This window comes from Pongo abelii, chromosome 18 (genome assembly GCF_028885655.2).
Source record: "Pongo abelii isolate AG06213 chromosome 18, NHGRI_mPonAbe1-v2.0_pri, whole genome shotgun sequence".
NCBI lineage: Eukaryota > Metazoa > Chordata > Mammalia > Primates > Hominidae > Pongo > Pongo abelii.
The window spans coordinates 50,062,453-50,075,164 of record NC_072003.2 but is presented as its reverse complement, the minus strand read 5'-3'; the positions used below and the strand labels follow the sequence as shown (position 1 = coordinate 50,075,164).

The following is a 12,712-nucleotide window of genomic DNA, read 5'->3' as shown; positions in this document are numbered from 1 at the left end:
TCTCATGAAAGATGCGTCTAGCATTCTGCCAAAAGTGCATTCCCTGAATATAATCACAAGGAAACTATCAGACAGATCCAGGTGGAGGAACATCCAACAAAGCAACTTCCCTGAACCACTAGCAATTCCAAAGTTGTGAATGACAAAGGGGAGAGCAGGACATGGGGGCTCAGGCACTGTTCCAGGTGAAAGGGGTGTGAATGCCACTCTTGGCTCTCAGCTGCATGTTATATCTGGGCTGGGGGTGGATCCAGCCTGGGCAAGATAGCAAGACCCTGTCTCTACAAAAAACAACAACAACAACAACAAAAAAGGTAATTAGTGGGGTGTGGTGGCACCTGCCAGCTACTCAGTAAGCTAAGGCAGGAGGATCACTTGAGCCCAAAAGTTCAAGGCTGCAGTGAGCTATGATCACACCACTGCACTCCAGCCTGGGCAAGAGAGTGAGACCCTATCTCAAATATATGTCTATATTTGGGAGGAAAATGCCTTAGAGGTCTTTACTGAAATAATTGGCAAAATTTGAATATGAACCCTACATTAGATAACAATAAATTCAGTGTTAACTTTCCTAAGTTTGATCATTATACTGTGATACCTAAGAGAAAGTGCTGTTCTCAGATATTCTCTGAAGTGTGTAGGTGTGAAGGGTCATGACATTTGTCCTTTCTCTCAAAGGCATCAGCAATCATCATAACAATAATATACGCATGTAGAAGGAGACAGAAAGAAATGTGACAAAATGCTAACAATTGTTGAATCTAGGTAATTGTAGCTGGCCATTCATTGTACTATCCTTGCAACTTCAGATAGATTTTAAATTTTTCCCAAAAAAACAGGTATTTTTAAACTGAAAGTGCTATCTGCCTTCTGTCCTGCTTATGCTGTATGTGTGTATGTGTGTGTGTATGTGTGTGTGTTTGTGAGTGTGTGTGAGTGTTGTGCCCACCACCCAGTTGGTGACATGGGCTGGGCAGTCCTCATCTTCTGGCCTCCCCTTTGAAAACTGGCTCATCCTGTACAGGTTGGCCCTAGACGGTTCTCAGTGATGTGACCACCAGCTCAGACCTTGTCACTTGTCACAGACTCCTGCTCCCATGAAACTGCTTATGAAACTGCTCTGGGTACAGGGTCATGTCTTTTCCTCCCCACTTCCCACCAGTTTTTTCAAACCTGGAGCTATCTTTCCCCTCCTTGAATCTTCAAGGGAGAGATTGGAGCCCCTTCCTCAACAATGCGTAGCCCCCTGTGCCCAGTGACATCACACCCTCCTCAGGGTGAACTAATTCCCAGCCCCTCAGGCAAGAAGCAACCTCTCCTTCTCCCCACATCCAGAGGACCCCAAGGCAAGCAAGGCAGAAGCCAATAGCACACAGACCCACATGTACTCCATGTTTCTTCCCCTTAGACTTGATTTCTTCTACCACCAAGCATAAGGGTGAGACCCAGTCTCCCTCTGCTCCTCTGGCCCCCATCTCTACCCACAAAATCCACTGGGGGTCTGAGCTGGTTCAGTATAAATGTGCAAATATGTGGCCATGTGCTCATGTGCAAACAAGTGTCTAGCCAAGTAGGAGCCGCGCATCAATTATCTATTGCCACAATAATGATTTATAGCAAACTGGCCCCAATTCAGTGGCTTATCTAACAAGTATTTATTATTGTACAGGTCAAACAGGCAGTTCTTTAATCTAAGCCAGGCACAATAGGACTCCATGAGGCATCTGTGGTCAGCTGCAGTAGTGCTGATGGCTTTACTGATCTCACTCTGGCTAGGACGCCTTTGCTGACCCTTCTCTGCTCCACAGGGTCTCTCATCCTCTAGCAAGCTAGCCCAGGCTTGTTCTCAAGATGAAGACAAAGTTCACAAAGGAGAGAGCTGGGAACGGGTACATATCACTTCTAATGTATTCTGTTGGCCAAAACAACTCAGTTCAAGTGGTGGAAAAATAAACAGATTCCACTTCTTGATGGGAAAAGTTGCAAAGTCACACTGCCCTGGAGGGAGAGCAGGGTAGAAAACTGGAGCCAATTTTGCAATTAAATTTTGCAAAATATACAAAAAAATGTGTGTGTCCATGAGTCTGCCCACCTAGGCTTTTGGGAGGCGCATGCACGTGAGAAATAAAGCAACTTCACTTTTACCACATGGCAGGTAGCAGATGGCTCACATTCAGAGATCGTTGGCAATGGGCTCTTCTGTCCCCCCAAACACCTCTAAGAGGGAGACTACTATCATTAGTGGCAGCACTAGCTAGAAATTCCTTGCAAAGTTTCTTCCCAGATCCAATGCTTAGCAGTCATAGAATGAATTAACCTCTAGTAACCCTGCATGCCAGACTGGCTAATAATTTGTGAGGCCCAGTGCAAAATGAAAATGCAAAGTCCTTTATTCTAAAATTGTTAAAAATTTCAAGACAACTGTCAAGAGAATAAGAAGGCAAGCCACTGACTTGGAGAAAATGTTTGAAAAAGACACGTCTGATAAAAGACTAGTATCCAAAATATGCAAAGGACTCTTAAAACTCAAAAATAAGAAATGAACAATTCAATTAAAAAATTAGCCAAAGACTCTGACAGACACCTCGTCAAAGAAGATACACAGATGGCAACTAGCCTATGAAAAGATGCTCCGCATCATATGTCATCAGGGAAATGCAAATTAAAACTATGAGATACCACTACGTGCCTGTTAGAATAGCCCAAATCCAGAACAGTGATAGCGCCAAATACTGGTGAGGATGGAGTCAACAGGGACTCTCCTTCATTGCTGTTGGGAATGCGAAGTGTCCAGGCACTGTGGGAGACAGTCTGGCAGTTTCTTAGAAAACTAAGCATACCATTACCATACAACAATCAATTGTACTCCTTGGTATTTACCAAAAAAAGTTGAAAACTTATGTCTGTCCCAAAACCTGCACACGGATGTTTATACCAGCTTTATTCAAAATTGCCAAAACTTGGAAGCAATCCAGGTGTGTCAGTAGCGAATGGATAAATAAACCATGGTACATCCAGACAACAGAATATTACTCAGCACTAAAAAGAAATGACTTCCCAAGCCATAAAACAACATGGAGAAACCTTAAAGGCATGTAACTAACTGAAAGAAGCCAATCTGAACAGGCTCCATATGGTATGATTTCAACTCTATGACATACTGGAAAAGGCAAAGCTGTGGAGAGAGTAAAGAGGTCAGTGATTGTCAGGAGTTGAAGTAGGGAGGGATGAATACGCAGAGCACAGGATTTTTTGGGCAGTGAAACTCTTCTGTATGTTATAATGATGAATGCATGTCATTATATATTTGTCCAAACTCATAGAATGTATAACACCTAGAGTGAACCTCATGTAAACTACGGAGTCCGGTGATAATGATGAATCAATGTAGGTTCACTGACACAAATGGACCCCTCTGATGGGGATGCTAATAGGGGAGGCAGTGCATGTGTAGGGTGGGGTGTATACGGGAAACCTCTGTACCTTCTGCTCTGTTTTGTTGAAACCTAAAACTGCTCTAAAAATACAGTCTCTAAAAAATTTCAAGACAGTTACATTAAATTAAGGGCTTTAAACTAAGCACGGGGCCTGCGTGGGTCACACTCACATGAAGCCGGTCCTGTCTGCTGGGTCTCCTCAGCTGGCCTGACCCTGGCCATCACACCCAGGCAGTGGGAGCCGCCACACAGTCACTACTGGGCCCACCTTCATTCATTCATTTATTCATTCAACACAGATTTACTGCGTGTCTATGACACTTCAGGGACTGTGCTCAGTGCTGGGGACATAGCAGTGAAAATATAAGTCCCTGCCCTCACAGAGCTCAAATTCCAGAGGGAGAGACAAACAATAAACAAGATAAATCAATATATCATCTGTTGGACAATGAGCAGGGCAGAGGAGATGTATGCAGTGTGGGGTCCAGGGTAGGGAGTGAAATCATAACTGCAGAGGTTAGGGGAAGTATCACTGAGAAGATGACTGTTGAGTAGAAGTGGGGGACTGAGTCATGCCCAGTGACTGGGAGGCAGAGGCAGGTTGCGCAGAAAGAGGAGAGTGGAAGCAAAGGCTCGGAGGCAGCAGCATGGCTGGAGTGTTCAGGGAACTGCAAGGAGGCTGCTGTGGACTCAGGCAGGGAGAGAGAGGGATGGAGGGGGAGGCGAGGTCGGTGAGGAAGGCGGGGCCAGACCACATGGGGCCTCGCCGGCTATGGCAAGGAATTTGGTTTTTAAGCCAGGGAAGAGTTTTGAGCAGAAGAGTGACCTGGCCCGACTCCTGTTTCTAAAGGATCAGCCTGGCTATTGAGTAGAGGACAAGTGGGGATGGGGGACACGGAGAGGCCCGCTAGGAGATGCTGGCCTTCCCCACCACTGTCATCCCGCACAGGCCATCAGCCCGGTGGCAGCACCCGGGACTCTCCACCCCCGGGCTTTTGCAGCAGGTTCTCAGGCAGCAGGAGGTGCTGGGAATTAACAACCCCAGGGAACAGCCCTCAGCCAATGACAAATGGAGTTGAAGAGAAGACGGCAGCTTCCCCACCTCCAGGTGGGACAATCCCAAAGTGTGCCCCACAGTGCCGCCCCAGGATCCCTAGCAGGACTGCACCCCAGTTGCCCACAGCTGTCACCTGCTTGGTGACGTACCCTGTGTGCGTTCCTTCTCTCCTCTACCACTGCTTCCTGGGTCCACCTCCAGGAAAAAGCACTTGGGGGAAACTTTTGTCTGAAGATATACTTCTGGGAGAACTTTCGCTAAGAGGGAAGTATGGCCATAACTTAAGTGACTAGAAGGTGGCTCAGATGGTGGTTGGCATCACACATAGTAAGAAGGGATTCTGGCTACATTAGGAAGGGATTTACAGACGAGCAGGAGGTGGGGTCAGCAGGCTGGGGGCACATGTCTTCACCTCCCAAGCCAGGTGCCCAGGCCTGAAGGCACTCAGCCTCCGGAAGCCCACGAGGCAGGACCGTGCCCTGACCACAAGCCCTGGGCGCCGGGCCGCCAGCCAGTGTCCTGCAGGGCTGAGGGGCTGAGGCCTCCTGAGTTAATGAGGTCCCCGGCAGAAGCACACCCTGCTGAAAATGACAAACGAACAGCGTTACAGGCCGTTCCCACAATTACTATCAGTTGGCTGTAATATAAATATGCAAATTCCCTGGGCTTGAACTTTAACACCCTCGGTAGAGACCATTCATCTCTTTAAAGTATTAATTTAAGTTGTAAAAGGGCCCATACATCACCGCGTGTCATTTTGAAAACAAATATTAATCAATTTTACCCTCGGAATTGCTACAGCGGAGGCGGCCCCCACGGCTGCGACTGCGGCACCGGAAGGCTGCAGCGGGAGATTTACATATTCATCCGAGCTTGAGGAAGCCGCGATAATGCAGGTACAGCCCGAAACCCGCGCCCCCAGACTTTATCTGCGCGCCCCGCCGGCCCGCGGCTGCTTCTGCATGCGCCGCGCAGCGCCTTGCAAATGAAGCCCGTGCACCGCTGTCTGGATAACCTTGAACGCCACCGAGACAGGAGGCGAGGCGGCCTTCCAACTTCTCCTTTCCCAGAAATCAAAAAGTATTGAGAAAGGCTAGGAGCTCCCTCTCCAAACGGGAGAAACAGCTCTGGCCTCCTTGGAGGTCCTGAGCAAGACAGGCTGGTCCCTGAACCCAGCTTACTTTTCCACCAGCCTTAAGAACCAGGACACCAGAGTGGCAGGTCCTGGAAGGACGCGGGGGACTGGACGTGGTGGTCTTCTGGGGACAGAAAAGGGCTGTGGAGTCATATAGCCCTGGCTTCCAAAACAGAGTCTGCACATACATGCCATGGACCTTCACATAGATTGATTTAACTTCTTGGTTACATTAATGGAGAAATTAACTTGGTTACATTAACTTCTTGGTTACATTAATGGAGAAATGTGCCCAGATATTAAAGATATCAACTCAAAGAGTCGTTGGCAGGCTTAGAAATTATCTATGAAAAGCACCTAGCACAGAAATGGGTATATAGTAAGGGCTGGGGTGACATTATCAACAATTATTATTATACTTAGTTATCTTCTGGGGTGGCAATTCCCCTCTCCTCAACTGCACCCCCTTTGATCTTTCTACCCTTGCATCTGTAGTAGGGACAGGGCCTCCTGCTCCCATCCTGCCTGCTGCCACAGTCTTAGTCTAACAGAATCTGCTGCCTAAGATCTGCCACTTCCTTTGCAACAGGACATCCTGGAAAGAAATGCAAGCCAGGTTGAAAGGTTAATAGCTCCCATTCCCCAAGGTGCTGACCACTCCCTGCTTCCCCTAGGGAGATACCTCCATCCTCAGCCGGAGAGAGCACACCTCCAGCCTCCTCCCGAATCAGGGCTTGCAGGAGCACAAGGCTGCTGCCATTCTCTGGTACTGGGGAGCATCCACGTCAAGCCAGCAGAGGACACGTTGCACCTGCACAAGTGCATGAGAGATGCTCCTTCCATCCCAGAGCCATCCTACAGTGGCCTGCACACCCTCGTCAGCATCCACTGCATTGTATGCATGTACACATGCTGTACACGTGGGACGCTGGCTCACTGTGTGGCTGACCTCCACATCGCAGCCCAGAAAACCTCGCAGCCCAGAAAACCCCGCCTCCCTTCATTGGCCCATCAGCAATGTTGGAACTGGACTTCCCTGACGAACTCTATGCATAGAACGGTGCACAGTCGAAGGGTTCTCCCCCAGAATGGTGATGCCAACCAGTGAACATCATCCACCACCTCCTGGTAATGCTGAGTATCGGCCAATGTCAAACATTCACTGGGACAGCCACAGATCCTGGCTCAAGTGAGGAAGAGAAATAGCTCCCTATCCTTCTCCCTGGTGCTAGGGTGAGAGAAACTCATTTCATCACTGCTAAGCCTGGGACAGGAATCACTCAGGGATACAATAAAATCCCCACCCTGCGGGTATATCTGAACCAAATGAAGTATATACACCCATACATATCAAATCACATGTAAGCATGTGCACATGTATAGGCTGGACTATGTGTAAATGTGCACATTGCCCATGTGTGTTAAGCCATATGCAAGGATTTACATGTGTGTGTGTTCTACCACATGTAAGTGTGCATGTGTGTGTTAAGTTGCATGTGTGTGCATGTGTGTTAAGTTGCATGTGTGTGCACATGTGTGTTGATCCACATGTGAGTGTATGCACACATGTATATTAAACCACATGTAGTTGTGTGCATTGCACATGCACATGTGTATTGAACTACATGTAAGTGTGTGCATACATGTATGTTGACTCACACAGAAGCACTGCAGTGCATATGTGTATATCAAACCACACGTAAATGTATGCACACATCATGTTGGTCTATGACAGTCTGTGCAAAAAATGACATCCAGAAATAATGGCAGGTAATAAACACAGTGACAGTTTAACAAAGAAAAAAAAGAAAGAAAGAAATCCTGTTAAAAACACCATATATTCAAATTTTTAATTAAAACATTCATCCCACAAATGTTTATGAAGGACCTGATTTTTTTTGCTTTTTAGAGACAGGGTCTCACTATGTTGCACAAACTGTTTTCAAACTCCTGGACTCAGGTGATCCTCTGGCCTTAGTAATCAACATGGTTATTCCCTGCTACTTAAGGAAAACCCATGGTTCTGAAGGACAGTGGTAGTATATGGGTAAAATCTTCCAGAAAACAAGTGTGTTGGTTTTTTTGTTTTTGTTTTTTGAGACAGGGTCTCGCTCTGTCACCCAGGCTGGAGTGCAATGGTGCAGTCATAGCTCACTGAAGCCTTGAACTCCTGGGCTCAAACTATCGTCCCACCTCAGCCTCCCAAGTAGCTAGAACTACAGGTGTGCACCACCAGGCATGGCTGGTTTTTTAAATATTTTTTGTACAGACAGTCTTGCTGTGTTACCCAGGCTGGTCTCAAACTCTTGGTCTAATGCAATCCTCCTGCCTCAGCCTCCCAAAGTGCTAGGATTATAGGCATGAGCCACTGTGCCTGGCTGTGGTTTTTTTTAAGTGCATAGATTTTTCTTCTAAGTGGAATGTTGTAATAAGTTGGCCTTTGCCAGGAAATCTATCTTGACATCATATTTTCCACGCAGGCCCAGGATACCTTGTCAGTAGATCTGTAATTTCCTGGAAGTCAATTGCCCAATCAACTGAGCAGTTGACCTTGGGCAAGACAGTGACCTTGGGCAAGACAGTAACCTTGGGCAAGTTACTCACTGTGCTTCCATTTGCTTACCTGTGAAACAGGGACAACACCAGGACATGTCTTTTAGCATTGTTGTAAGGATGAAACCAGTCCAAAACTGACCCTGATACATGATGAGCACTCACTAATGTTAGCTATCATTAATCACCGTTGTCATCACCATAACTCATCATTGCCAGCAGACATTTTATTTTATTAAGAATGCTTTTTTAAATTCAGTGCCAGTACTAAAACATTAAAACAGTAGACATATAAATATAGAATCCTAGTTTTTGTTTAAAAATTCAAACCTCAGCAGGGCACAGTGGCTCACGCCTGTAATCCCAGCACTTTGGGAGGCCAAGGAGAGAGGATCACTTGTGTCCAAGAGTTTAAGACCAGCCTGGGCAACATAGTGAGACTCCATCTCTACAAAAAAAAAAAAAAAAAAGAAAAGAAAAAAAGCTGGGTATGGTGGCATGCACCTGTAGTCCCAGCTACTCAGAGGCTAAGGTCATGGGATTGCTTGAGCCCAGGAGGACTACAATTGCTGCAGTAAGCTGTGATTGAACCACTGCACTACAGCCTGGGCAACAGAGTGAGATCGTGTCTCAAAACAAAAAACAAACAAACAAACAAACAAAATGAAAACAGGAAAAGAAAAATATAGTAAAATAAAATTAAAACTCAAGCCTCTGGCTCCACCGGGCCTGCACTGGCCCAAGGCAACCTGTAGTGGCTGCCCCTCCGGGCAGAGAGGCATGTGCCCTCCAGCTTGCCACCGTCCCCACCCAGCTCACTAGCCCATCTCTCTTGCCGCCTGGCCCCCATGTGATCCTGAGGGTGAGAACCTTGGCATCCTGCTGGTAAACAGATAGGAAGACTGAGGCCCAAAAAGGAAAAAGGTGCTGCCAGCCCTGGGCCTCAGGAGCCACATGCCCCTGAGCCCTGGCCCAGAGCCCTTTCCACGCTCCCATGCTAAATTCCTTTGGCCCACAAGACCAGACGGAGGCTGAAGTCTCAGCTCCAATTTTTCAAAGCTGAAAAAGACCAATCCCCTCCTACTAAATATAATGGGATTTCCAAAGATGGATGGAGACAGTAGTTTAGGGTGGGGCTGGGGTCTTTGCAGGAGTGTGTGGCATGTCTGGTGTTTAATGTTTCAGCCTCTCTTCTGCGTTCTTTTACATTTAGTGAATTACCAATATTAAGGCAAAATAGATCTATTAGACAATTACCTAAGGGGACTCAGCTGCTACCATAAAGCCAATGAAGTTATGACAGCAGGACCCGGGAGGAATCAGAGCTGAGTAAAACCTGTCGAGGCTGCTGACAAATGATGATAAAGTGATCGCTTTTGCCAGCGCTCAATGGAAATTGACAAGGTGAGCCTCCCCACCTAATGAACAGATCCAACCCCTGCTCCCGATGAAATGCACAGCAAGTTTAATCTCAATAAGCATCAAAATAAATTTGTTCCCACGTTTAGAGAGAGCACAGACACGTGCACAGGAGCCATGTCCTTCATGGACGGGACCCAGGGTGTGGTGTGGGGTGGCAGTGAAGATGCTGGGGGCTTCCCCATCAACAGTATCTCAGGTACATCTGCCTAAAAATACCTCCATTACCCATTCTGTCCACTCCCAGAACAGAAACTGAGGCTCAGATGGCACCTACGTCACAGAGACCCCAACCGCTCAGAGAGCAATTGTCTCCATAACTCCTATTAAATGTGCGCAGCTCTGATTCTTATAAAGTAATGTCAGTTACAGAACAATACCAGCCTGCCAGGCAAGACACATTAGAGGAACAAGGCGGGTGGCGTGGGGGTGGGGGGAGAGACACCCCCACCACCAACCCTCGGAATACAATGCACCAGCTGCACATTAATAAATATGTAATGTTTGATTAGAAATATGTATAGTATTTTTTCCCTCCCCAAATGCCGGCTCGCCCTCAGGCGGAAGACGGGATCTGGCCCACACTGACGGGTTTCTTTCTTGCTTGCTTTGAAAATACAAACTCAAATGTTTTCCTGTCCCAGCTGTTTCCCATTGTTGCTGTTTATCAGCTTGAAGGATGAACAGTGGAATAAAAAAACACGCTTGCATTTCAAATGTGCCAGTCAGTCACTCCATTGTTCAAAGAAGAAAGCTTAATTGTCTGTGCTGGCAAACTTCTTTTTGGTGAATGTCCAGGTTTTAAGAAAAGCTATTCAGCTGTGCAATTTGTTTAATACATGCAGAGAAAAGCATATAAAATCACACGTTTTTCTGAAAAAAAATTAAATAAGGGGAAAAGAGGAATTTTGGAAAAGAACGAGTCACACATTGAAGTTTCCCGATTGCCCCCACTGGGCACAGGTTTCTGTGTCCTCTACTGAAGTCTCAGTTTTCTCTTGGGATGCTCCAGAAAGTCCCACTCAGTGGTTGAGCTTGGTGCTGACAAACAGCACCGGCTCTGAGCTGACGGCCCAGGCAACAGAAACTTCAGATCGTGCCGGCCAAAGCTCGGCTTTCCCTGTGATTACACCAACTTGTATTGAGCAGCTCCTGCTTTCTAGGAGTGAGGTACAGATACAGCCAGCAATGCTTGAGAACTTCTATGGAAAAAGTTAGTTATGCCCAAAGCAGAGAGGCCCTGTCACAGCTCACCTGTCAAGGTGGGCACACAGGGATAAGCCTGGGCACCCCCAGCAACCCATCTAATTCAGGGGCAAGTGGAATCTGCGGTTGCCTGGTGAGCCTGCAGGGAGAAGGCGCCCAATCTCAAACACCAACCCTGAACAATCCCACAACCAAATGGCAGAAATGCAGTTTCAAAGGAGCGTGGTCTTCTGCTTGGGCTTGAGTGTTCTGGGCTTACCTTGCAGAACAACCTGGCCTCAAGAGGTTTCCATGTCAAAACTGGATGCTTGGAGTTGGGAGAGTGGTTTGCAATATCAGTAGTAGGAGCTTCTGTGTCCCCTCCAGACCCCCAAGTGTCTAAGAAACTGCCCCAAGATGTAGATGACTGATACCAGATCCGTATCTGTGAGCAGAGGATGGAAGAGAAATTGGACATGCTGGCATTGAGGGGACACCAAGGCACTGGGGGAAAGGGCCCCCAAAGTGTGGTGGAAAAAAGAGGCAGCTTCATAGCTTAGCCAGAGGGTGATGGTATTACCCATCTCAATCACTCTGTTTCCAGATTTTACCAGTAATGTTTTTCAATAAGTAAAAATAAATGATAAGGGCATAAGTATCCCCGCCCAGTTCATAACAATGCCCCCACCAAATTTTTCAACATTCTCCCCCTGCCATGTCCCAGTGTCATTCACAGTAAATTTTTCACAGCTGCTCCATGAGGTCAATGCCCCCACTGCCTCAGTAAAGGAGAGAACAAGAGGCTTAAAGAGGGCCATGGCTGCCCAGCATCCCAGAGCTGAGTTGAACCCAGCCCGCTGAGTTCTGGTCCACTTGGGCTTTGTGAAGAGAATCTCCAGTACAAAAGGTTAATCAGAACCTTGTCAAGCTTCTCCACATCCCAACCAGCACTCTCCTAAGAGTATTTCCGGACTGGCCAGGGCAGCCTCTCTGGGCTGGGCATCTGATCCTAGGGGTGGCCTCAGGGTGACCCAGAAAGCCTCTGTGTCCCTAAGTGGCTCTCTGTCACACTCTCCACAGGGGTGATCTCAAACATCCTCCCCTCTCTAGAGCTCCTTGACTCTACTCTTCAACTCTCTCCCTCTGCCTATGACAACCTCAAGTTCCATCTCACAGGGAACACAGAAGGAACAAATGGAAGCACAGTTCATTTCCTGCCACCAAACCTGGGAACACACCTACACCTATGCCTGCTCTTGACCTGTCCTGCCTGTCCTAAGCTAGCCCACCACCCGACCTTCAAGCACAGCTCCTCATGTTCTCTCAGGGACTTTGCTGCAGCCATTGCCACCTCTTCTCTGCATCTTCAATCTCCCTTTTCCCCTACTGGCCACCACATCACCATGGAAACATGGCTAAGACTCTCCTGACTTAAGAAAAATGAGTACAGAAGATGATAGACTCAGGAGGACAGCCCAGGCCTAGCCAGCTACCTGTCCTCCTGCCCCAATTCCTCAAAAGAAAAGCCATATTTAAAAGACAAAATGAATCTAAAACCACATGTGGAAAAGCAAGAACTTGTACGCAATTCCTGGAAGATGGAAAGCAGATGGGACTGGGTTGGCAGGATTGGAGGAAACCACAGCCAACCACCACAGCCAGAGCTACTGAGGAAGTAAGAGAAGATCCAGGGTACTTGGGTTCAGAGTAAACAAATACAAAGAGGAGGGGGTGGAGCAATCGGCAGAGAAATTAGCAAAATAACTGTGTTCAGAATTGGTTTTCATTGGAACCAATGGAGCCGACACCCACCCCCATATCCAAACAGGAGACTGCGGCAGCATTTAGCTCCAGGTCCAGGTCAAAACCAAAGGACTGCACAGTAAAAAAAGGGAACCCACCTCTGCAATCAGTTTTATCCACTGA

At 47.3% G+C, this 12,712-nt stretch overlaps 1 long non-coding RNA gene across 1 annotated transcript in view; it reads right to left on the bottom strand.

The window, feature by feature from the left end:
- Positions 1-6,657, bottom strand: part of LOC129050958 (uncharacterized) — a 61,500-nt gene extending 54,843 nt beyond the window's left edge. The window contains exon 1 of the long non-coding RNA XR_008514895.1: positions 6,312-6,657. This is a non-coding gene — a long non-coding RNA (uncharacterized LOC129050958). The remainder of the gene's footprint in view (positions 1-6,311) is intronic.
- Between the last annotated feature and the right edge of the window lie 6,055 nt (positions 6,658-12,712).